The following is a 27,114-nucleotide window of genomic DNA, read 5'->3' on the forward strand; positions in this document are numbered from 1 at the left end:
GGGATAGAAATGAGCTACAAGTTGATTCATTCTGCTTTCCAGATTCAAAATAACAAGAAAGGAGGCTTTTAGCATTCTAGCTTCAATAATAGGCACTTTTTATGTAATTCATTCATTTGTTCATTCATTCATTCATTCACCTAACAAACTTTTATGGAGCATATGTTACATGCCATGGGATATGCTACATACGTAGGTTATCGAGAAGACTATGTCCTTGCTATCAAGAATCCCATTCTCATGCAATGAGAGTTCAGTGTGGCAATGCCACCATAAAGGCATTAACAAAATACTGTGGGGGCACAGAGGAGGAAAAGCCCCTCAAGGCAGTTAGTATTATCCTCATTTTAAAATAAGTGACTGATAGCCAACAGAGAGCCTCCCTAAGGTCATACCTCTATCATGAACCCACAGCCTGTCTACTTCACAATTCGATGCTGCTTTCGAGCGAAGGACCAATGTCCGACCCAACTGGGTGGTTTAAAGTTTGGTCAGCAAGCCAATGAGTCTGTTCGCTGCAGAATCCCAAGAGAATTTTTCCTTTTGTTGAATAACTGACTTTTTCTTGAATTATAAGAACAGTTCCTATAGTCCTTTCCTTTGTTTAATCTGTTTGATAGACAAATTCCTAACATAGTGTCTTATTAATACACCTTGTTCCTCTCATCTACTAACCTACACAAGTATCTGTATATCCATATACATAATTCCATAATCACATGAAAAATGTAGCCCATGAAAATCAAGAGATTCTCCCATACACAGAAAAATTTACCCTAAAATATAAGCATACGATGGCCAAATGTCACTCGGGATACACAAGCAAAAATCTACATGGAAATATTCAGTTTAAACAAGTAAAGAGCAAACCTGCACAAGGACTTGGTGCACGTGTGAGCCACTGGGGACAGGTTTTGGTGGTGGGAGGAGAGGCAGGACAAGGGCGGGGAGCAGGCAAGGCGCCGCCTGTGCTGTGAGGGTTCCCACCACCGTAAGAGGCTAAGTAGTCCCGTATTTGAATTGCTTAAGTATGGGCCACTTGCAAAAACATTCAATATTTCCCTTCTAAGATACGGTAAGTCAAAATACATACATGGAAAGTTCACTAAGTCATTGGTAAATAATCTAGTGTTGACTTTTAATTTAGAAATAACTGGCCAAATTGATCCCAGCCTTCCCGACTACAGTGTTCCCCCTGCAGAGTACATTGATTTGTCTTACCTTATTGTTTTCTCTCATTGTTTCTCTTTTTTTAATGATTTGATTTTCCTTCTGATATAATATATGACCATAGATATTGAACTTTTATGATTTTATATATTTTGAGCTCATAAATTCCCTTGTCACCTTTCCAGACTGCAGATTTATCTTTTTCTCTTCACCTGTTATAAAAACAGTGCTTTTTATCAATGTAAAATCAGAGAAGAGTGTACAGAGCCTAATTTTACCGCACGACGAGTGTTCCCGAAAAGAACGCGGTGAGGTAGTCAGCACCGAGATCAAAGGAACAGAACAGTATTAACACCCGAAGCCCCGCCCCCTTTCAGACCAGATCCCCTCCCTCCTCCCTCAGCCCCAGGATAACCATTATTCTGATTTCTAATACCAGCTTTTAGTTTTTTCTTGCTTTCAAACGTCATACTAATGGAATCCTATAATGCGTGTGCGTGTTCGTGAGTGCCTGAGAGGCTTCTGCTATTTAACGTTACGTTTCTGAGATTTGTTGACCGAGCAATACTTCGATCATTGTAATTGCTATACAGTATTTCACTGTTTGCCTGCCATAATTCATGCATTTTACTATTGATAAATACTGGGGGTGATTTCCAGTGTATGGCTATTATGAGTAGTGCTGGCTATGAGCATTCTAGTTCATGATATTTGGTGAATATATGCATGGATTTTTGTTGTGTATTTACTTAGGAGTAAAATTTCCGGGGGCACAGGTTATACAAATACTCAGTTTCACTAGCAGATAGTGCCAAACATATTTCTTAAGTGATTGTACCAATTTGCATTTGCTCAGCAGTGCATGCGAGTTCCCATTGCTCACCAACATTTTGAATGGTCAGTCGTTTAAATTTTTAGGTATTCTAGTGGTGCGTAGTTTAAATTTGAGTTTTTCTAATGATTAATGAGAATGAGCACTTTTCACATGCTTATTGGCCACATTAATATCCTCTTTTGTGATGTGCTTATTGAAGTCTACCCTTTCTGCCACTGGGTCATCTGTCTATTCATTACTGATTTGTGGAAATCCTTTATATATTCTGGATACCAGTTCTTTGCCAGACACTGCTAATATTTTTTTTCTCAATCTGTGGCTTACCTTTTCACTTTACTGTTCTTAATTTTAATGCAGTACAATTTATTAATTTTATTCCTCCACGTTTAGTGGTTTTTATGTCCTGTGTACAAAATCTTTGCCTATTCCAAGATCATAGAGATATCTTTTACTTTATCCTAAAATCTCTAGTGTATAAGTCTTCACATTTAGATCTACAAGCAAGTTAGGGGGGTTGGGGGTATGGTGTTAAATATAAGTTAAGGTTTGGTTTTCCTTTTTTCCATATCGATATTCACTTGACGTGCTGGATGATACTACTTTCCTCCAGTAAGCTTACCCTATCTTCCTGTAGTTTAGTAGAGTTGGGAAGTTCACTTTAGTTAAACTAAGGTTACTGTGAGTTAAAGCTCATCTGCCATTCTTACCCCTTTAATTTCTTTATTTATACACACACACATATACATATTCATGATTGGAACATTATATTACTACTTTGTGTGTTTTACATTTCAGGACAACATTATGATGTACATCTCATTCTGTTTCTTTTCCTTTTCTTTTTTCTTCTTACTAAACATTGTGTTTTAAGATTCTGTTCTGCCTTAAGATGTAAGATTGAATTTAAAACACAAAATTTGGTGAACTAGTTCAGTTTTATCTACATATACCATATGTTCATTTTACCATGTATTTATCATATAAGATTTTTCCCCAATTCTTCGCTGTAATGAGTATCCTTGATTGTGTCATTTTATGTATCTTTGGCAGGGTTATTTTTGTAATATATTCCTAAAAATTAAACTGGATTATAGACTGTAATATACATATTTAATTTTACTAGCACCCCTAAATTTCCCTACAAAACATATCAATTTTTTTGTATGAAGCCATGGTCTTTAGTTTGCTAAAGATCATGGATGTTTATCCTTCCCATGGATGAACTCTGCAAGGGTCCTATCTGAGATTATATCCCAAGACACATTCTTCTTCTTTTTTTCTTGTTTCTACTTTTTAATCAAAGTATAATTTACAAAGACTAAAATGTACTCTTTTTAGTGTACATTTCTGAAAGTTTTGACAAATGCATACAGTTGAATGACTACCACTACAATTAGATAAAACATCTCTATCAATTACAAAATGGTTCTTCCTCCTTGAACTTCAAGTTTTTCCTAGTCAGCTGCAAGAGATGTTGAAAACTCTCCTATGTGTTTCATAAACTTTCTCCTTGCTTCTTATTCTCTTTTATCCTCTTGTACTTTGTATTTTAAGGATTCAGCAGTCGCCTTGAGGGAGAAGTTACTGAAAGTGAGGTCACTTTTCTAGGCCTTTTTTTCTCTCCACATGTCAGCCCCTCAAAGCTCGGTTACTCTAGCAGCTCTCTGATGCCTTCAGAGTTGGGTTTTTGGGAATTTTATGCAGATTTTCTAGTTGTTCTCAGTGAGAGCATTACATTATAGGCAAACACCTAAGTCAGTCTATCTACATTAAACAGGCTCATGCAAGCCCTCTTCCAAAACTTTTTCTTTGGTATGGCTCTCAAAGGATCAAAGAAATGTCATTGTTGGCAGCCGTGGCTACTCCAAATGTTCTATCACAGAAAGAGTTTTGGAGTCAAGCAATTGGATTCCAGTTCCGACTCTGCTACTTATTAATCATGTGACAGGGAATCTGAATCTGTTTCCTTTCTTCAAATGGGGACAATAAAAACAACTGGTTTTATAGGTTTGGTTTTTTTTTAAAATTAAATGAGGTTACGGATCAAGTATCTTGCGCATTGTAGGCATTCAATAACTTACAGATATTACTATGTAATATATTATCATTTCTCTTGGAGCTACAGAGTACACTCCTCTCTTAGAAAAGATGAAAGAAGGGTAGGAGTAGGTGGTCCCATCATGCTAGACACTGGAAAGGGTGAACTTGATTGAACTTGTTTTATTTACAACTGTGATAAGGCATACACAATACTTTTTTTTTCTTAAAAATTCATAGAATTAGCCCTGACTGGTGTGGCTCAGTGGATTGAGTGCCAGCCTGTGAACTAAAGGATCACCGGTTCAATTCCCAGTCAGGGCACATGCCTGGATTTGGGGCCAGGTCCCCAGTAAGGGGCATGCAAGAGGCAACCATGGATTGATGTTTCTCTTCCTCTCTTTCTTCCTCTCTTCTTCTCTGTCTAAAAATAAATAAATAAAATCTTTTAAAAAAATTCATAGAATTATACACAAACCATTTGAGTTGGAGAGCTCTTAAGAATCTATTCCAAATGCTTCATGTTCCAGATAAAAGAATTGAGGGGCCAAGAGTGGCGAAGTGACTTGGTCAAGGTCAATTCACTCATTAGTATATATTTAAGTGACCCAAATCCTCTAAGATCACATATTTCTTCCCTTCTAAAATACTTCTTGCTCACATATTCAACTATAAATGTAAAACAGAGACAATTCTCAAGAGACAATTATTAATGTTTTATTGTTACTGGCTCATTGTAAAACCCATAGATCTATTTTTAAATATTTTATTTTAATTTCTATCCACACAAATTATGTGACTTCCTGCCAACTAAGACTGAAACAGCTACTTACCATTCCTTTCCCATTCCAAGGATATGTCCTGTAGCTTTCCTTTCTTCTATTATTAAGAAATATTCTGCCTTATCCTCCAATGCGTAAGACAGAAAGGAGCTCACGTAAACCCACAGAGAACAGCTCTCTTCAAGTTTACCAAGTGAAAGGGGGCCCAGGGGGACCGCTGCCGTGCTGGGCACTGGAGGCACCGGTGGCCACCTGCCTCCCTGGCACAGTCCCCTGTGAGTAGGGACAGATCACCATCACCACTATTTTTCTAGCAAAGGCAGTATTTTGAGGATTTTTTTCTTGGTGAGCCTCTTTGTTTAGCACATCTTTTAGCATTGTGTATTCTACTGAAGGACAAATCAGTGTGAATCCCATATGGACCAAATAACTTGGAAGAGCTTCATGATCACAGAACACACAGTCTTCTCATAAAAGCCTCATGGAACAGCCTTTCCCTGGATCTTCTCTTGGGTTGCTCCTTCTGAGAAATGTACTTCCAGCCTAGGCGTCTCTTCTTAGAGAGAGCACCCCTCACTATCCAGGCTCCACTTGCCCTCTATCACAACACGCTGTTGTATTGACTCACTATAGGAACACGTGTGTTGTCTGTGCCCCACCACAATGCTAAGTTCTGTGAAGGCAGGGTCCTTGCTCATCATGGTGCGTCCCATTTTGGCTTAGAGTGCTCACTCGATGAATAGGTGAGCGTGGGCACATATTCTTCCAATACACCTGTTGGGCTGCGTCAGCCCCTGAGTTCATTACTTACTAACTAGCTGAAGTAAGCAAAGGACTTAAATACAATGAACTTCTCGGTGCTTCTCCTAAGATAAAAATGTGTATCTCACTAGGCTGCTATAGTGATCAAATGAGATAGATATGTGCAACATGCTTAGAACAGGAGCTGGCACTAAAAACCCTTAATGCGCAGTCGTTATTCCCATAGTTAAAGCAGAGCATATTATTATAAAGGAGTCATGGTCAGGTTATATAAATATTAAAGTTGAAATCAGAGGGCCCTAATTCAATCACATAAGGTAAATTTTTTAATGAATTAAAACCAGGTTTTTCTTGTTGGCTATGCAAAGTTATTCATTTTTATAAAGTGTCCCCAAATCAATCTTTATGATAACTCCCTCTTATAATAAATTATTATTCGAGATCTTCTCCTTCACCCAACCCCTTGGTATCCATTTGGAAAATGGCATCTCTCTGTGAACGCTAGTAGTAAGATTTTGAAAGTAGAATTTTAAACACTTTTTGCAAATATGTGTTAGCCATGGTTTTCCATTGGTGGGTCAGCAGGGAGCTCCTTTCTGTTGCCTGTGCTACTGAATGGCTTTGACTAGAGGCATCCCGAGGGTTTCAAGAACATCGCTGTTCTTGGACCACTAAGAATCTAATTGGGAGGAGAGAGAATCCTTCTTTCCTTTTATCACACCTTGATTCTCCCATAGTGAATGAACTTCCCCACGAGCTGCCGGTTCCATCAAAGGAGCAATGAAGAGCAGCTGGCTCTTTGCCACTGGCTGGGAAGGAGGCCGTGGAGGGAAGGAGCATTCTCTCTCTCCCCTGTCCCGTCTTCCTTTCCTGGCTTTTCCATGACAGTGCATTGGACAGTGAATGGAGAGCTGTGGCTTAAAGGATCAGTGTGTAGAAAAGGTTCACCCAGGCTTCTGGGTGAAGTTCCAAGGTAACTGACAGTAGAGAACGATCTTAAAACAAGGTGCGAGAGTTTTATCACCTTTCTGGCCCTTTGATCCTAGATCTGAAAATAGAAAGAAAAATGTATCTGAGGGGAAACTCCATCTTTAGCCACTTTGCCATTCATTTTATGGTTTCTCTTAAAAGCCTTTCTAACTTTGTCTCACTAACAAGATAGTTAACAAGAACTATACATAGGCTCTACAGACCAAAAAAATCTTTCCACTGATAGTATTTTCTTCTATTTTCTTTTTGTATTCATCCCCAAATTTTAAAATAAAAATACTGTGGGAATAGGAAGCAGGGAAAGGGAAATTAGGCAAATAAATACTGACCTTGCCAGAGGGTTTGGGGAAGGTACCGTGAATATTTTTCTTTATAAATTTAAATGTCTCAGTCTGTTCCTTTACAATCCAGGCAAGTAACTTCGTACTTTCTTTCTTCAAGCCTCCTGTGCCTTCACTAAAGTCTGAGGGCCAAGGATGGGAGGCCTAGTGGTGGTGGTGGGGGAGGGGTCCTATAATCTACACCAGCATTTGCTTGCAGGGAATTGTTTTGTTTTTTTTTCTATTTCTTTTTTTTAAATTAATTAATTTATTTTTTTCAAATACAGTTGTCTCTGCCTACCCCACTCAGGGAATTGTTTTTAATGCAAAAATTCCTGGGCACCTCTGAGGTGTATCCTCTATGATTTTTCTTTTTTTAAAATAAATATCCCCAGAAGACTCTGAGATGCAGCCAGTTTGAGAATCCCCGTTTTAGGGTGACGGTACAACATAAGCGCCATGAGGCCAAGTGCAAGGCTATTTGCTCATTCTTGTACATCCATCCTGTTCCTGGCACATGGAGGGCACTCGATCCACATTTGTTTATAAACTCACACCTAGGAACACACTTTATAATTTGTCCTCATCTAAATTCCATCCTCTAGTACCTTGCAAATCACTTAGCAAGGGGGAGGGGAGAGAGAGGGAGACGAGATTGCTTTGGGAAATCAGTAAAAGCTCATGGAAGCTAAAAGACACAAAATTTGGCCCACCATTTCGGGGAATTCACAAACTTCCCTGAAACTCATTCTGGATTTCTGTTTACTCATTCACTCATTGTTCATTTCGTAACACCCTGCTGAGCACTGGCAGGGGGCTCAGAGATGTAAGGGACCAGACTGTGAAGCAGGTTCAGGCAAGCTTTGCGTTCGGAGATGGCTCACGGGTTTTCTTGTCCTCTTCCCTCAGGTTTATAGAAAGGGCCTTCAAAATTTGGCCCACAGAAGAAGAAAAGGGATTTCAATGGGATTTGGAGCTCCTGCCCCTTCCTGACTTTGTAACCTAGAGGTGTAATGATAGGTTTTCTCACTCTAAGTAGATTTTAGGCTCCTTGAAGGCAGGGCCCACATCCCTTGTATGCTGAGCAAGCACTTCAGAGGGATCGTCAGGGCAGTACTGGATGCGTGCGTTTGTGCCGAGCAGGGAGAAGTGGTGGCTGTCCATGGGAGGCAGCTCTAAAGGCAGCCTCAAGTGACTGTTAGAATAAGGACATGGGTGGCACCTGGTTTTGCTGACTAGTTGAGAAGCCCCGATTCCTAGTTTACAAACGAGCCTTCCTCAGATCCACACAAACCATAGGCAACACACCAGGTTTGATTTGGTTTGTTTGGTTTTTACCTGTAAAACCTGAAATGAGAATCTAGGACTCCAGGACCAATTTCTAGCAGTGCTCTTTCAAACCAATCCCTTGACCTTGGCAGAGGGAGGGATGGGGGAAAGCAAGGTATGTTCTTAAGGTCCTTTTGGGACCCACATTGTTCTACTAAATGAAAGCCAAGGATTAAAAGGCCAAAGTCTCAGTGCCCATACTCATACTCGTTAGCATCCCTTGTTGTATCACTTTGGGGCAGGTTTAGAGGTATGATGGTGATTTGTAGTCACAGTTATTATTATTATTTTGGTCCGGTGTTTAATATTTATTGCTGTGTTTCAAGTGCAAGAGCGTTAACTCTAGATTATCTACTAGCACAGTTCTATGATTATTTGCAATTCTCCAGCACTTCCTTTTCTACTGACTGGTCAAGTTCCTAACCATCAACAGCAGAAGACCTTGGAAGAAGTGAAGGGTCTTTGAGAGACTGAAGCTTAGAAGGCTTAAGGGTTGGGCTTAGAAAGGGGATGTTCTTCCCTGTGTCCTAAGGTCTTTGTTGACATATGTCATACTCCCTGTTTCGTATCAATTGTACCACCTCCTCTACCCCATTTAGAATAATTTAGAGGTTGATTCTGTAATAATTGTATTTATTTTCTTTAAAATACACAATATATATTTATATCTATGCCTCATTTCCCCTTTAAGGGCCTAACTAATAATAGGACCTAACTAATAATAGGACCTAACTAATAATAGGACCTAAAATAAAATAAAAATAATATTTTATAATATTTGGTCTACAGTAACAAAAATTCCTTCTGCTTAATTATGTTTCCATTTTCCTTTCATGCCAGGTATCATTAAAACATTCCAAGGTCATCCAGTTGAATTCCACAGGGATTGGTGGTCAACCAGACGGCTCAGACGTGGATATCTGATTGCTTACCTGTGAGTAGAGTCTATGTGACTTGACAGGAAGAGGGACTCTTTCCTCAGCAATTCTATGGCTTCTCAGCCTGATTTCCTAAACTCTTGCACCTAAAGGTGAATTGTGAGATGCCAAGTTTTCTGCTCTGCCCCTCATCGGTCACTTACCAGGCAATCTAGCAAGTTCGGAAGGAATTGTTTTGTAATATGATTTTTTGCTTTATTTTTTTTTATTTTTCTTGCATATATAATATCTTAAGCAAAAGAGCTCCCTTTCCGTAATGAAGTCCTCACTTCCGGCAAAGACTGCTGATGGCCTGAGGCAGTGTAGAGAAGATGAGTTGATCATGGGGCTGGGGATAATCAGCCCACTTAGCACGAACACTGTGACATCAGGAGTGTTAAGCGCCCCCACTTTCAACAAACTCTCCTCAGCTGGGGCAGAACTTCTACCAGCGGGGGGTCTTCCTGGAAAACAGGAAGAGGGAATTGGAAAGGAAGGGGATGGAGAAAACAAAGAAAACTTCACTTGTTTGCGTTTTTCCCCAAGTTGGCACCCATAGGAGGAACAGTTGTTCAGGAATTTAGCACGGCTCTCAGGCAATTATTGTTTCAGGACTCTCTCAGTTACACCCTGTATTAGTTTGCTGTGGCTACCACAGCAAAATACCACAGACTGGGTGGCTGAAACAACAAAGATTTATTTTCTCAGAGTTCTGGCAACTAAAAGTCCAAATCAAGATGTCAGCAGGTTTGGTTTCTTCTGAGGGCTCTCTCCTGACTTAGAGGTGACAGTCTTCTCCCTGTGCCTTCACGTGACCGTCCCACTGCATGCATGTGTCTGGCGCCTCTGTGTGTGTGTGTGTGTGTGTGGATGTGTGCCCGAATTTCCTCTTCATAGAAGGAAGCCAGTCTTATCAGGTCAGGGCCCACCCGAATGACCTCATTGTAACTTAGTCACTTCTTTAGAGACCTGATCTCCAAATACAGTCACGTTCTGAGGTGCTGGGGATTAGGACTTCAACATATGGACCTAGGGGAACACAATTCAGTCCCTAACACCCCACCATCATTTATTCTCTAGCATGCTGATGTTTAGCTTATTGCACGTGGACATCTCTAAATCTCTCTTCAGAACTCCCTTAACATTTATATCACTCTTGTTATTTTTTTTCCTACAGCTTATTATAGTCCTTTGTGTGTGCAGCTCTCATTTCCCTATGGCATTTCATAATTTTTGAAATTGAAGAGTCTGCCTCCTACCTCCCTCACAGCAATAGAGAAGGGGTGGGGTACAGTAGGTATTTCATAATATTTATTAAACAACTGAATAAATAAATAAATGAGTAGATCAGATGAAGCCTCTGAATCTGCAATTTAAATGCTTTAACACTACCTCTAAATGATGATTATTAGTGGTGCTTTCTCTTTGTTTGCCACCCTCTGTCCCCCACAACAGGTGGAAATAGGTCAAGGTCAAGGCTGGAGAGGGTCTGAAGAAAAATGGTTAATTGATGGCAGAGCATTACCTCTTTCCTCAGAGAGGTAGGAAACAGGCAGTAAATAGCATGTGTTTGCCCTGGATATGGTCACTCTCCCTTGAGAATGCTGTTTGGAAACCAAAAAGAAGGATGATGAGTTTTTGTTGTGACTTACAGAGTCTGATGGCCTGTGGGGCATCCAAGGGCATAGGTCTAGGGCATAGGGATATGCAAGCCTGAAGCTCAGGTGAGAACTAGAAACACAGATGTTCAGAGCCCTAACCTCTACACAGGAACTAAAACGATGACAGTGGCTGAGGCCACACAGAGAGTGGGTGGAGGGAGAGGAGCAATGGTTTAAAAATGCCACCAAAACTCGTATGTAGCAAGCTCCCCTGTTGAATAACAGGAGAGAGACCCTTCCAAGAGAAAGAAATCTCCATGCTACTTCTAATGAGGGTTTGTAAGAACATGTATGTTAGCTAATGTGTACGTCCAGCTATTTCTTTTTCCTCTTATTTCTTTGGTTATTTTTTTCTTTTTTTCTTTTTTTTTTCATTTTCCTCCAAGGACATGCTCCTTGATTTTTAGAGAGGGAAGAAGGGAGAGAGAGAGAGAGAGAGAGAAACATCAATCTGAGAGAGAAACATTGATCCATTGCCTCCCATATACGCCCTAAGTGGGGATCAAACCACAAGCTAGGTATGCGCCCTGAGCAGGGATCGAACCCATGACCTTTATGGTGTATGGAACAACACTCCAACCAACTGAGCCACCCAGCCAGGGCTTCTTTGCTCTTATTTTATTCCTTCTTCTTTTCTTTCTTTTGTGGGATGTGCCCAAAACCATTCCTGGGGAGCTCGTCGTACCCAACTTTGCTCCCTTCTAGCTAACTCCACTCTTGGACATGTGTTTAATGCCCCAGCTACCTGCCCAGGGGTCCCACACGTCAATACCTTCCTTTGGGACCATTTTCCTCATCAGCCAATCAGAACTGCTCAGACTGGACAGTAGGAGAGGCCCAGGATTAGACCTTTACTGTCCACAAAGGCAGAAGGCAGGTTCTTTTCAGGGTCAGGTGCCATAGATATTGCCTTGTCTGGACAGCAGAGGGACCAGTTTGGGGGGAATGTACCTCTTTTGCTCCCTGAATTTCCTCCTTAGTCAATCGTTCTTTGCTGATCTCCCCATGCCACCTGTGCTTGAGAGGAAGCTTTGGAAACAGCTTAGGGCTTCCCAGCAAGGCCACAATGGGGGCTCGTGAGTGTTGATGGGCCATGACAACCACAACAAGCTTCTCCTCCCTGGGCTCCACCACTAAATACCATTTCTAATGGGGTCATGGTTACCCCAGCGCTGAATTTCCCTGGTTTTTCCTGCTTTACTGTGATGCAAGGAAAGGGGAAAAGGTATTTGTTTCTTTTATCTTCTAAGGCCTTATTTCTTTTCCTTTAAGTCCCCTCCTTGCTTTTTTTTCCCTTCTTTTTCTCTCTTCTGTAGTTCTTTCTTTAGCAGAAACCCTTGATCTTTCTTTGGATTGTCTGATTATTAGCAAAAGAAGGCTATCAGAGGTCTGGAAGCTTTCTCGTTGTTCTCTGCATACCCCCACCCATTTTTTTAAAAAAGGAACTTAGAGATACCAGCTTTCTTCAAGTACCTTCCTATATACTTTCCTCTTGGTGTTCTTCAAGTAGCCAGGAAAAAGGATGCCACTTTTCTTATAGCTACCCAAAATGTCCATGACACTGGCGTCAGTGATTTTTATACACATTGTTATTTACCTGCAAGGAGAAAGGAGAAATGCAGAGGTCAAGAGAAAACAGTTCTGCAGTCTATGAATGGGCTAGGTGAGCTGTTCCAAATGAATGGTGGCCAGTGGCCAGCAGAGGTGCCTCCCGACTGTGTTTCATTAATTTCAAGCAGCTGAAGGACTTGGAGGGAAAGATAATTTTCCCAAGAACACGTAAAAGAAGTGCTTTGAGTTGTGTGCAGGCTTTGCCCTCGTTTTAGAACAGCATAAATAGGAGACTTTATAACCACTGTGGGCCAATATTTTTGGAGTCACTTGAAGCTCCAGATGGAGTGGAAAGAGAAGGAGGGTTTTTTTTTCTTCCTTTTTCCTTGAGTTTTGCTGAACAAGGCTCCCTGGACACCCTTGACAAAGTGTTGGGTCTCTTGTTTAATTCAAGTGTGCCTACACTTGTTATAGCAAGATCTAAAGGGGTCTTTCTTACACTAAGAGTCTTTCGACAGATTTTTGGTTGCGGTTGTAGAACGAGGCTCACATGTGAGAAAGTCTTGAATCTACTCCTTCCCTAAGAGTCTTGCCCCAAGGAGACTGCTTTCTGGTCCTTGTCATGGAGCTTAAGGAAGAAAGCATACAATGAGTTCAAGTTTGGTTAGGGACTGAGAGGACATGAGGAACACAGATTCCCTTGGTTTCCCAACATTCTGGAAACCTTCATATCAAAGAGGGTGAGAGAACATGCCAGCATCACCATGTTCAGACATTTAAACTTTGGCCAAATGATGGTGTTTTCCAAGATAGGGAGTTACACCCGGCCCTCAGAAGCACTTCCATGAAAGCACACATCCCTGCCTAGTACGGCGATTGGTGGAAAGAGTCTGTGCGGGGTAGACACTCCGAGACAGGGCACAGACAGCAGGAAGAAAAACAGACAATGGTACCAAGAGTTCTCGTCTAGAACTTTCGAGCCTTTAGTTTCAATAAGCATGAGTTAGTATGCAGTAAAGAGAAACAGGATGATTGTGCTATGTAGCTTTCAACCAAAACTATCAAATCTTTCTTTTAATTGTTATTCTATTGTAGTTGTTCCAATTTTTCCCCCTTTGCCCTCCACCGCCCAGCCCACCCCCTGCTCCCGCAGTCAATCCCCACATCGTTGCCCATGTCCTCAAAAGTCTTACCTGAGGTTCTAACTGTACTAAAACTTTGTACAGTTCAAGAACATGGATGCAACTGCTTCCAGACTCTGCTTTGGGATGTTCAACAGAACAAAGTTGTGAACGTCTTGCACTATGCCATGCGACCGACCTCCCATGGGATTAAGTAGACAAGCCCTCAATCCACAGAGGCAAAAAATCTGAGACATTTTCCCTCCCACTATTCTCTGTATCTCAGGTCCAACTTAATGTCAAATTAAATCTAGATTTTTTTTAAATTGACATTTACTAGAGGAGACGGCATTCCCTGAAGTAGATATTTTAGGCCAAACTTAATTCTTAGATTTTTTTTCCCCTCCTCTTTTTTGCTAATTCAAAACAAAATGTCTATCATTCACTCTAACACCAGCCTTTAAGAGCTGGAGACAAATGGAGTCTGAATATTCACGCCCATGTGGTACAAATGAGCTGTGATTTCAGGATGCTGGCTGTTTCTCTGACAGGGGAAAAGAGCGGTTGACTAGTTTAATATTTTTGGCTGAAAACACTGTGTTCAAGAGGGATGGAAAAGGCCAACATTAATATTGAGTCCTGTTATTTAATGACCAAAAATGATATACCGTGGAATAGAGCATCCTGAGTCTGGGAAAAATTGTGTTGATCACATCCAGAGATGTGGAGGGGGAGTGAATACAAACATACAGGGGGCCGGAAGGAAGGAGCGCTTCTGAAAGCATTTTCTCCCTGTTCTTCAAAGAATTCTACCCATAAGTCTATTAGGCCCACAGTTGTGAATCTGATTCCATCACAGACTTACAAAATTTATAAACGTAAAGACATGTGTTACAATGAGAGACTCTGGAGATGTACCTAACTGCTTCCCCCAGATCGCTTGCTAATGGTTTAGAAATAAAAGATGCTGTTGGGGTCGTTGGGGAGGCTTGTGACCACTATTAGCACCATATGTCCTTTTTCTTGTTCTTCAAACATATGTTCAGTCCCTCATTAAGTTATTCATTTTCCAGCTGCATATTGAATTGGACCTTCTCCATCCCAGGTGCTATAGTAGGCCTGGGCTGCATGAGCAATTCTTGTGTTCCTTCTATTCTCTCCTATAAAGTGGACTTTTGTTTTATTCAATGCAATGGAAAATTTGGTGAATCCAGTAATGTGTTCGTTGACGTAAATCGTGATTTCTGATACTTTTATTTGTTTTTCATTGGCCTCATCTTGGCAAAGAGTCATAATATTTTAAATTTCTCTGCCCTCTCATCCACCTATCATACTTAACTATGTGGTTTATGGGCAAAACACTGCAATGCACTGGCTATATCTGTAATTCTGCTGCTCTGAAAATCGCTTTGAGGAATGGATGCATAATTGACCCCCGACGTTATGCTTCCTAAATTCTGGTTTTCATGAGGCATTTTTTTTTTAAAGGGGGATATAACAGTAGTTTTGAAATAATTGAAAATTAAAAGCAAAGGAATGGTGCTGCGGTAGTTTTATGGAATGCTCATAAGAGTCAAAGGTGAGAGACCCAAGACTGCATGAGACCAATGGAGCTTAAGCTTTAGGGCCTCTCCCTTGGACAGATTCCTGCCACAGCCCCTTGTGCCTAACTATTAATACATTTAACATTGTGTTCTCTTTCTTAAAGGAGGCCTCTCACAAAACGTGCATCTGCCCTGAGACCAACACAAATAGATAAACTTAGATGATTCAGCCGGTGTCTATAGGTAATTAAATAAGCAAAACAAAGAAAGGGTCAAAACTGAGAAGGGTTATAAACTAATCTTTGAATTTAGAATGAATTCAGCTTATTTTCTAAAGTGAAACCCACTTCAGTGAAATAGTGCATCAGTCTGCCAAAGCACAAGTGGACATAAACAGATTTCTCCTTCATTTATGAACATCAAATAGGAACTTACCCTAACGTGGAGCAGGCCCAGCCCTCGCTACAGCAAAGGTCTCATAGGAACAAGGGTCCTTCCAAACAATCACACGGTCGTTCCACCACTGAGGTTCTAGCCACATCTGCCTGTACGGCCCATATACAAGAGTGCGGTGCTGTGATTAAAAGCCCAGACTGGCTGTAAATCCCTGCTCTACCATTAACTGGATCTGTGGCCTCAAGCAAACAACTCACCTTCCCTGGGCCTCAGTCTTTTTTTCTGCAAAATGGGGACACTAGGGATTGTTACAAAGATTTAAAATGATATCCATAAAGTTGTTAGCCCTAGGCTTGGTAAATAATGAGTGCTACGTTACCAGTGCTAAGTACGTAAATTTCTCCATCTGGACTGTAACCCGGGGTAGGTTCACTTGTGGGTTGGGCCTGTGACTGTGCACAGAGGCTGGCCTGGCCCATGGGCAGCCCTTAGTGAGGGACTCCGCAGATCAGGGGTCACAAACCTGCAGCTTGAGGCCCCCATTGACCTGCAAATGTACTTCCTTTGCTCAGCATGGATTTTTTTAAAATGTCGATTTGAATGCTCTTAAGGATGCATGCCCTCTGCATCTCCCCATGGTCCACCACTCCCCAAATATGGACCACTTTGGTCCTTAAAGGCATTTGAGTTTGTCCTTCCTGGTGCACAGAGTGGACCCATAATATGTGAAGACGCCAACTGTTTGGGCTCCCATGTCAGGAGTAGAGAGATGGGGCCGGTGAGGAAGTGCAAAGTGTGCCTCTCTCACTCCCTGAGGCCCTGCCTGCAGTGTTGCAATTAACCTTCCCATCCCTGTTTCTATTCTCAAAGTCCCAGTAGTGGAATTAAAAATAGATAAGTTGAGTAAATACCTGCTTGAAACAAAGATATCCATGGCCTGACGTCGGAAGATCATTTTCATTGCAGACTGAGTTGACTGAGGCTGTATCGGTCATGCTGGGGTCAGGAACACCTCAAAAGCCTAGTGACTTAAACAAAAAAGCTTTGTCACTCATGCTTTCTAACCCTGGATAGGCCAGGATCTCTGGGCCATATCATTGTCGTCCTTACTTGGGGACCTCAGCTGACAGTTGCTTTCTGGAGATATTGCTGGTTGCCATGGTAGAGAGAAAAGAAACCTCCGAAGGGTCTCATATCAACACCCGTGTTCACAACTCATTGGCCAGGACTAGTCACTTTGCCCCAGAGGACCACAAGGAGGCCAGCGAGTACAATTCGATAATGTGCTCAGAATAAAACAGAAGCATAGGACAACCAGCACTAATGGTCATAGCACTGGCATTATTTGGAACTTGGGTTCTCAGGCCAGAAGCTTTTCAATAAGTTCAACTCAACAAATATTCTCATGCTTCTATAAGAGCACAGGAGGAAAACAAAAAGCCAACCAACCAAACCAAACCAAACCAAACCAATAAACAAACAGAAAACACACTCTAAGAGGGTAGCAAAGGAGATCTAGGCCCTGACATTGAACAGCTTCAGACTTGCTCAGGAGAAGCAGAAGTTCTGAAACATTTGAATAACAAGCCACATAGCATGGATCACCAAAAAGAACAGTGACAACAATGTGGCAAAAGTTGAAAGAGAGGATGGTTCTGGAATAAAGATAAGACTGAATTAGACTCTAGAAAAATGATGTGAGATTGGCAGAAGGACTGGAGACCCCTTCAAGTTACAGAAGAGAGGAAGCAGGGACAAGGGCCTGGCAGCAGAAACGAGGGCTAGATTGTTGCAGGACTAAGAAGGTGGCCGGGATTGTGTTTGCGTAGGGAGAGGAGCCAGGTGATGGGTACGGCAGAGCGAGCCCGTGGAGGACCTCTGAGGTCTACAGAGAAACAGGATGGTGGCATTTGGGAGGAAGATCATCTTTCCTCATCAACCCCCTCTAAAGCTGAGCCACCTAAACTTTCCAGGCACTAGCCCCCTCACCTGCTTATTCCCCAAACCAAGAGTCCCGGATGCCCAACTGCTTCTTTGGAGAACAGTCACTGATGGAGACAGTAGTAAATCTTAGGTTGCTCCTGATTCCAGTTTAAAGCTTCTTTGATCGCTCCTCCTGCTAAGAAAGAATATTCAAGTTCAAGTGAAATAGCCTCTCATTGCTGGGGTCAGCTCAGCCTTTTTGCTATGTAACATCTGTTTTTGAAATTCGGCTGAGACCCTGACTTAAATCTGTTTAACTTAAAAAGCAGCAAGAGAACATCTTGTTTTCATGACTGTCCAGAGGCTGTGTGTCAACAAATAAAAGGTCTGTTTGGGGTATTCAGAGTGGAAAAGCTGGTTGTGAGATGTTCTGCCACTGGGGGAGATTTATTGTGGACCATTTGTTTCTTGGAAACAAGAACCAAAGTTTGAAAAAAACAAGAAGACCAGCTTCATTTAAATCAGCAAATTTCTGTTTGATGGTGAGTGACAAACATGCTTTCATGGTCAGACGGCCCCTGATCTGGATGGTTTCTAGAAAGATGCCCTCGCTCGTGCCTCCTACTTTAGCTATGTGAAGGTAATGCCCTAAATGGATTCCTCATGTCGGTATAAAATCATTATTTTTATGTTTCTCACACAAGATTAGAGGTGGGAAAGAAGGTGTGAGAATAGTTGGCCATCCCTCAAACCTGCCTGGCTACTTCACTCCTCACCCACTCCGTTAGCTGAGAAGAGTGGAGAAGAATTTGATTTATCAGCACACAGAAGAGTGAGTGTCTGGCACAGAACAGATGTCGATATGTATCTGCTTAATGAATACAAACTCTAGGGTCCATGTCCCCTTTATGAATGCACATCTGTGTGTGTTAATATCATTCCTGGTTGAAAAAGCTATTTCTACCTATGTCTTATGCTAGCCCCTCCAAAACCGCTAGGTCATTCCCATAGTTCTCTCTCACAGTAGCTTGTGTTTTTCCTTCCTCACCCTTATCCCAATTTGAATTTTATTTATTGCCTGTCTCCACCCTCAGAGTATCAGCATAAGGTAGGGGAGTGGTATTCACAACTTATATGCCCTACCAAACAATGTGGCTAGTCACGGAATGGTACTTGAAAATACTTGTTGAATGTTTTTATTGACGTTTTCATGGTTGAAGTTTTCTTGAAATTTTCTATATAGTAGAGCCTTAACCATTCTTAACCATATATGAATTTAAACACAATGAAGAAAACAATAGGACTTATAATGTGGTTGCATATACAGGGGCCTTTTGTGTGATGATTCACATTCATTTGACCTTACACTCTGCTGAAGGTCACGGCGGGATGGGTTAGTCTAACCATCTCTAGGGTCTCAAGGTTGTCAGGGCACATCTGCCGTTATTGCTGGCCAAGATTAATGTCTTAGCACATAGCAATCGTTTATGATTTATTTTTCTCTCAAATAGTTAACTAATTCCCAGTGGAAATAAGTCTATGACTTTAGCCTTATTAGCTAAATTTTGGCCCACCAAACCACCTGGTAAATGCGGTACAAGGACCTATGGTCAGAAAGATGTGTTGGGTGCCTGGTGGGCATAAGGCTTAACATGCATGTCCATTTGTCTAGTGGTCCCTGTAGACCTTTCTGAAGGTCACGCAAAATACGAACATTTCAACTTGAGTGGGAACAGACTGGATTCACTTGCTCCATTTTGCTTTGGCTGCCTGTGTAGCCAGGGTTGAAATGGGAATGATTTGTGAGTTCCAAAGGATCTCTAGAGAAATGCTCATGCGTTTACAAGAGGTGCAATTCCACAATAGTTTCTTGCTTTGTATACTTGAAAACATTCCCAAAGCAACAAAGTTGGATGCAGAAAAAATAATGAGAGAAAAGAAAAATAATACTCTGAATTCTGAACAATTCTACTTTAATAGGTTGATCTGTCTGCCAGCTGGCCACATTGTTGACTACTTGTAATATATACTTTTGGTAGGCCGCATTTAGTTCTTGGAACTGTTTATATTAGACTGCAGAAACTTAATTATTCTAAAATTGGCAGAACTCACTTTGGTTACTTAATACAAAATTGCTTAGTCATCTTTATACATAGTGCGGACAGCATTGTTTAAGTGTGAAAAATTGGGACATGCAAATGTGCTCCAAAGAGATTTTAGGTCAGGTAGAAAAACAAGAAGGTGACATTTTTTTCAAGAGGCTTAGCAGGTGGTTGCCACATGTTTTAATTCGACAGTCTAGGTGACTGTGGAGTTGAAGTCCTTGATTAAAAGTATTTTTCTGTTTTCTTTGTGGATTTTGTCAGAAATGAAAAACTGCTGCTTCTGCTCCTTAGTTTGTATTTTAATCCTAGATTTTTCAAGGTTCACGATTTTCCAGCAAGAGTGTGAGCAACTCTAGCGTCAGCTGTCAGAAGAGCTTTCTTCTCAGAAACAAAGATGTCATTTCAATCTGGTTGTCACAAAGACCCTCCCCCCCTCACCTTTTTGTCCCTTTTGATTTGATTACATATCTTACCATCCTTGAACTACTACTGCCTTCCAAATGCAATACAGATCTATAGAGCTTCGGCAAGAAGCGGGCAGGCAAAGGGAGTTTCTTCCTTGTATTTTTAAGTCCGAAGTGGTGCCGAAGGGCTCCAGTTTTCCCAGGAATGCCCATGGCAACCCCACACTCTTCCTGTGACCTGGGCTGGAGCTCCTAAGAGAGATGGTGAGAAAAGATAAAAGTCCTATAGCCAATGGGTAGTGACACCAGGCCTGGAAAGGGTAGGTTCCCAAGCAAACATCCAGAACAGGGACTTATGTTTCTAATTACTGAGCATGGTTAGAGAGCAAAATCAGGCAACACTTCTTTTTAGACTGATGGAAGCATTTAAATCAGCTCCGAATGTCAGTATTTTCTAATTATGATGGAGGAGTGGCAAGGAATCTCCAAAGGCCTTGGAAATTTGGAGTGTTTCAGGTCAGCCTTGATTCTCTTCGTTTCTTATCCATCATATGTCTGCTTTGTCCTTCTTTCTCTCTGAATGTCATAGAACAAACATATTCCCCCAGTTAGTAAGCTTAACACCCCTCTTCCCGAAACCAGGATGACTTTCTGAGACAAGGTTCTTTTCCACTAGAGGAAAGCAACTCCAAATCACTCTATAAAACGGAGCTCCGTAGTAAACCATCACCATCCCCTAGGTTACTAAGAGCTAAATGGACACATGCATTTTGACAGTGTGTTGGCTGAATTTGTCTGTTTACCAATTAAATCCATTGAATGAGGAATGCCCTGGAACCCATTTCAAGTCAACAAATGTGAACCTAAGGCTGACTATAAGATACAACAGTCAGATCTCTGAGGGATTACAATCTTCTAGGAAAGACAGCTATGCCCTTAGTAATTAAAATGCAAGCTGTAGGCTACGTACTGCAATAGAAATATAATGTGGGTATCAGGACAGACTCATGTCCGTGCATAAGTGGTTCAGAGATCCTGTAGTCTTATGCTGGTCTTAAGCCTATACTGTGAACTATTCTTACATGAAGAAAAGTCTAGAAATCCCCAAATTAACAAACTGCTGAAACTACCATTTAAATGATTCATGTGAAAGCAAAGAGGAAGCAGTCTGCGTGCTTTTCAGTGTATTATTTAACTGCTGTGTAGATTTATATTTTTAAATTATGTACCTATTATGTCTAAGGGACATAATGGATAATGTCCCTTGTTTCAGTGTCAAAATTCTCATCTTAGATTATAAAGATCATCTCTAGCTTGCCTCATGATTGCAGATCACAGTAAAAATGCATTTGATGATCATGATGAATAGAGGTTGAAAAAACCTCACTAGGGAGTAATTAGTCCCTGGTCAATAATAACATGTCCTTCATATATGAAAATGTTGCTTTTGACAAAGTACCTCTAGAACGTATCTTTGAATTTATTCCAACAGCGTACACGGATTTGCATTCGGCCACCTATATCTCTCACCTTGCTAATACCTTGTATTAACAAGATACCTAACTAAGGCTCTGGATCTCATTTTTGATCACTAAACTGGAAGCATTAGTTGAAATCACAAAAAGCAGACCCATGGGTTGCTGATATTTTACAGCTGAGTAGACCAGGAAGGCCAGAAGGTCATGCACAAGTAAAACTACTATTATGTAAAATATGATGATCTCTGTACCATATTTTTAATTGATAAAGACCTATGATCTTTGGTTCCAAATACACTGCTCTTAGGTCTTGTTGTGTAATTTGAAGTATGATCTCTCTTTAGTGTCTCAGCTTCTTTCGTATTTGCAAAGCATTTCATTTTCTTCGTAGCAAGTGCCCAGGCACAGTGAGGTTGCTCAATCTAAAAGACCCTCAGTAGGAGAAGAGATGGATCACTAATGAGGGGATTGAAAGGGCACATCCGTGCTTTGAGATGTTGACCTGCATCACAGCTCGCACTTTATTCCCTCTTTTCTAGGAGCCTGTAAAGTCTGAAAACAGATACCGTGTCTTACACCCCTTCATGTCTCTGAACGACATAACATTAGTTCACACAGTGCAGTCATGTTGTGTTAGGAGGTGGAAGGCCTTACAGCAGGGCTAGCCAACAGAACCCTCTGTGATGACATGTGTTCTCAGTCCTGTCGAATATAGAAGCCACTAGACACATGTGACCACAGAGCACTGGGGATGGGCTAACGGGGCTGAGGAAGTGAATTTCTACTTTTATTTCATTTTAATTCATTTTAATTTAAATTGCCTCAGGTGACTAGTAGCCAGAGAATCTTAAAAATATCCTTCCCTACAGTCCTGTATGGACGGCCGTTTCCCTTCTGCCTGACTATTTCCAGTAACGGAGTTCATGCTTTGCCAGCAGCCCTACCCATTGTCAGATAATTCTCTTGGGCCCAGGACCCCAGGCCTCACCACATCAGAACTAGCCTCTGTTATCAGGAATACATTTAGAAAGCATGTTTATACTTTTTTTTTTTTTTTTTTGCAAATCTGCATTTTTTTTTTCTCACAGAGACACTGGTTGGTTCACATCTATGCCTTTTATCCTTCGCGAGGGGCCAAGACGGCAGCAGCGGCCATGTGCCTGTTCTGATTCAGTATTATCCTGTGTCTCTCAGTCTAATTCTCCTTGAATTTGCCAAGGAAAAGTATTTTTAACTCTTGGAAAGGGCACAGAAGGAATTGTGTTCCAAATTTTCACTTCTCCCTCTTCTAGGAAAACCTTTCAGGTTGGTTTAGAGATCAGTGGAAATAGCAATCCTGGTTTTCCACTGACTGGCTGTGGTTAAGGCGCTGATAGCAAATTTCTATATGAGTTCGTCGCCTCCCTTTACATGGAGGTAAATCTGCTTCTTTTATGAGGGAGGGTCAAACAACGATAGCCATAGAGTTTTGAACAGCAGAAAGTGCTCCAAGTGAGGTAGTAGCATTCGTGATAACGTTTGAAGATATGACTGCAATTTCTAAACGTGTTGTGTTCCCACATGTTGAAGTCAGTGTACAAGTATATAAACACCATCATTTCACAAATCTAAAAGGCTTGCAGTGACCATTAAATTGAACAAAGAAGGTACAGAGGCATTGGTTTTAGTAACATTAAGTCTGTCAGTTCTCCTGGTTTGCAAATGGAAAATTACAAATAGAGAGAAAAAGTAATAATAAAAGACTCTGCAGGAAGGAAAGGAGAAACAAGACATAGCCTGTTAGCTCTTAGTAGGGCTTTGTGTTCTAGATTCCACTGATTAGAGAACAGAGACAATGCGAAAAGGCCGAGTTCTTCATGTTGTTCTCACTCACTCTTATTTCTACATTGCCGATCTTCACAAATGTGCCTTGATGATTTCATGTATTTTTTTTTTTTTTAAGTAGCACAGATTTTTGGAACAAGATGGTGAAGGTTGAGCTCAAGTTAAGTCCAAACTGTATGTTACAATCCGTGTGTTTATTTGGTTTTTGAGTCCCAAATGAACCATTTGGTTCAGAAAAGAGCAAAGCAGGTTGATAAATTGAAATTTTTTTAAAAAGGACAAAAGTTCATTTTCTACAGTCAGGATGAAAACACTGCCAGATTTACTGTGTGACTACTGCAAATGTGGGTTTATATAACTTTTGAGATTCATATATAATCTATTACCAAGGTCTTTAATTCTTTTTGTAAACACTGATCAGTCAATAAAATACAGAGATGAATCAGCTAGAGTTACATTTTTTATACTCAGAATGGTAAAATCTAGACCAAAAGGCTAATGGTTCAAATTAGCTATAATTCCTCCGTGCCTATCATGTTTCAATAGTTCAATAGTGAAAAGATTTTTTAAAAGACTGTATCTATTCACAAATGGCCTTAAGAACAAAGCATGTGGAAAGCAAAATATCAATAAAATATTTAAAAAGTAGTTAGAACAATTGAGGAGCTGTGGCAAGGCAGGATATGATTAATTACTAAAATGAATGATAGAAGTTCAAGGAGGGAACTATCGCTTCCAAGCTGGAGTCCTCAAGAAAGGCATCATGAAGGAAGTGGAATTTGAGCCAGAAATTCATAACTGAATAAAATATGCATGGTGAAGAGAATAGAGGGTCCACTCCAATGGATGGAATGGTATTAATAAGGAAAGTGCAGAATTGAAAAATTGTATGATGCATTTGAGGAGCAATAAAATATATTTTTATCTAGGATGCCAAGGGATGATCTGCCTGAAAGAAGGTTAATGCTTTTTAAAAATTTTTTTAAAAATTTTTTATTCATTGATTTGAAATACAGAGAGAGAGACATAGATTTGTTGTCCACCCATTCACACATTCATTGGTTGATTCTTCTAAGTGCCCTGATTAGAGGTGGAACCCGTAACCTTGGCATACTGAGGTGATGCTCTAACCAACTGAGCTACCTAGCCAGGGCAGTTAATACTCTCTACATAATCAAATTAGGAGACAATGCACTTGATATCTGAACATTTAGACCTGGAAAGAAGAAAACATGGGCATGTCATGTTTGATGCATCCATCTTTGCTGGATTAGAGAGTAGCTATAGATGCATGTTACCTGGAGTAGGATGATGCCTTGAACATCATCTGGTCCAACCAACTCATTTTACAGAGAAGAAAAGCTTGAAGACGGTCAGTAGATCTTCTAATTCTGAGTCTGGGTCATTGTTTGCCAAGGATTTGTAGAGGAGGGGATTGAAGATTTAAGGTGAATGAAGATAATTTGAAGAGCAGAGGTGGGGAGTCTGATGGCATATGTCCCACCCAGAAATCACTCAGTGTGTGTCATATGAAGAGAAGCATCATTAAGTTGCAGTGATGACCCAGCTAAAACAAGCACAAACCTTTAGGGGAGACTAAACATGGTCCCTGACTTGCTTTGCCAACCCCCCAAAACTCATGAACAAAACTCAAAAAGCAAATGATGGGTCTGACCCAAGGTGGGAAATGGGCACAATAGGCCCAGTCGAAGCTTAAAGAAAAAAGAAAGTTCTGAACAATAAGTTCCAGAACTTTTCAGTCTCATTCACGGTTGACTCCCCAGTGTCTAGAACACAACCCAGTACATACTAAATGCTCGGTAAATGTTCATTGACTATTGATGGTATAAATGTTTTTGTGAGGCTTCCGTGAAGTAGTTGGATCATGCAATTTACAGTGGGCACATAATAATGACTAGCCAGAAAGCTAAAAATGGTTATGAGTGCTGCAAGACTGGGGTTCCTTGCAATAACAGAGAAATAGCTATGTTGTGAATGAGTCTGTAGTGGATTGGAGCAGGAAGGCATGCATTGAGGAAGGTGTAATGCAAGAGAAAAAATTGTAACATTTCAAAAGTATGCGATGATGTGCTCCAAGATACGGCCATACGGCCATCCTATTTTATGAATCTTACAAAGAAGTAACAGTAATATTGTAAGGGCATAATAAATATTTGCAAGCTTTAATTTAATTAAGGTCTCTGAGACATGATAATTTTATGATTTAAACCAAACGGGTTTAAAATTTACATAACATGGGTCATTTTAAAGATCACTTCATACCTGAGTTTATATGATCCAATAAATTAAACCAGAGATCACTGACGAGAGTGTTCCCAGAACTTCCCTGGGGCACTTCTACTTAGTTCTTGGAAGGGAAAACAATTCCTAAAAGGAAATGTGGATTAATCCAAGAATAGTATCACAGTTAAGAGCACATGTGTTGAATTCTATAAAATGGGGATTATAATAGCTACCTCACAGGTTTGTTATGTAGATAAAATAAGGTTACATATTTTAAAATGGCTCAGCAAACTATCAAGCCACAAAATGACATGGCGGAAACTTAAATGCATATTGCTAAGTGAAAGAAACCAGTCTGAAAAAGCTACATGCTCTATGATTGCACCTATATGACATTTGGGAAATGGCAAAGCTACAGAAACAGTGACAAGATCAAGGGTTGCCAAGGGTTGCAGTGGGGGAGGTTGGGAAGGAGAGGGGCTGTTTAGGGCAGTGACACTATTCTGATACCGTAATGGTGAGCACATGATATTATGCGTTTGGCAAAACCTATAGAACTGTGTAATACAAAGTGTGAAACTTAATGTTACCTATGGGCTTTAGTTAATAATAACGCCAATACTGGCTCATCAATAGTAACATATGTACCATGTTACTGCAAGATAAGCTGTGTGTGTACCACGTTAGTAGGCTGTAGTAGATTGCTAGAGCTGCCATGGCTTAAAATAAGAGCAACTCATTGTCCCGCAGTTCTGGAAGCGAGCAGCCCGAAGTCAATGTGTTAGCAGAGATATGCTCCCTCCGCAGACTCTAGGGAGGAATTTACTCTATGCCTCTCCCACCTTCTTTCTGGTAACTCATGAATTCCTTCTGCTCCATCTTCTCGTGGCATCGTTCCTGTGTCTTCACATCATCATCCCTCTGTGTGTCTTTCTTTATATCCAAATTGTCCCTTTCTATAAAGACATCAGTCATATGGGATTAGAGCCCTTCCAATTACCTAACCTTAATTTGCCTACCTGTGCAAAGACCCTATTTCCAAATAAGGTCACATTTGGAAGTACTGGGAGTGGGACTTCATCATACCTGAGAATACACAGTTCAGTGAAATATAAAAGAAACTGTAGGCAGAGGTGAAGGGAAGGGAATAGATGAGAACTCTGTACTTTTGGGGGTTTTTTAATCTAAAACTACTCTAAGAAATAAACTTCATTAATTTAAAAAAGTTTTTTGAAAGGCCCAGCAAATACTACATGTTCAGTAAATGTTAGTTATGTTGGAAGCTGAATTAACTTATTCAAAGTCTCCCGCACAACGGGTTTTGTTCTTGATGTGTTTCAAGACCAATATTGGTATTGCCCCCAAATCCCAAAAACTTACCCCACCCATTTGCTATTAAGTTTATGATCATTTGAGAGTAGGTAGGACTTAGCTTTCACCACTTGGCTTCCCCCCTAATAACTGAGTACTTACAGTTCATTGCCAAAAGGAAAGGCAGCATGGTTTGAAATCTGTAACACTGACTTATTACTTCCTTATGATAGCGTAGGTGTGCCCTGTTCTGAGAAAATCCGGTATTTGAGAACCCATATTGAAAAGACAGATATATCATTAGGTAATGCGTCATTTGCCTTTGTAAAGTGCTTCTTTCCCTTTACAAAAGGAATCACACCAGAGTTCTTTCTATAACATGACTACAATCCCCCCCAGCACAAAAATTT

At 40.7% G+C, this 27,114-nt stretch overlaps 1 protein-coding gene across 4 annotated transcripts in view; it reads left to right on the top strand.

The window, feature by feature from the left end:
- Positions 1–27,114, top strand: part of CALD1 (caldesmon 1) — a 190,588-nt gene that overhangs the window by 55,978 nt on the left and 107,496 nt on the right. For all 4 annotated transcript variants that reach the window (XM_054563956.1, XM_054563958.1, XM_054563960.1 and 1 more), the window contains exon 2: positions 9,066–9,159. The gene's annotated coding sequence lies outside the window, so the exon portion shown is untranslated. The remainder of the gene's footprint in view (positions 1–9,065; positions 9,160–27,114) is intronic.

This window comes from Pteronotus mesoamericanus, unplaced genomic scaffold (genome assembly GCF_021234165.1).
Source record: "Pteronotus mesoamericanus isolate MK-2021 breed Mesoamerican mustached bat unplaced genomic scaffold, CSHL_Meso_final scaffold_85, whole genome shotgun sequence".
Lineage (NCBI taxonomy): Eukaryota > Metazoa > Chordata > Mammalia > Chiroptera > Mormoopidae > Pteronotus > Pteronotus mesoamericanus.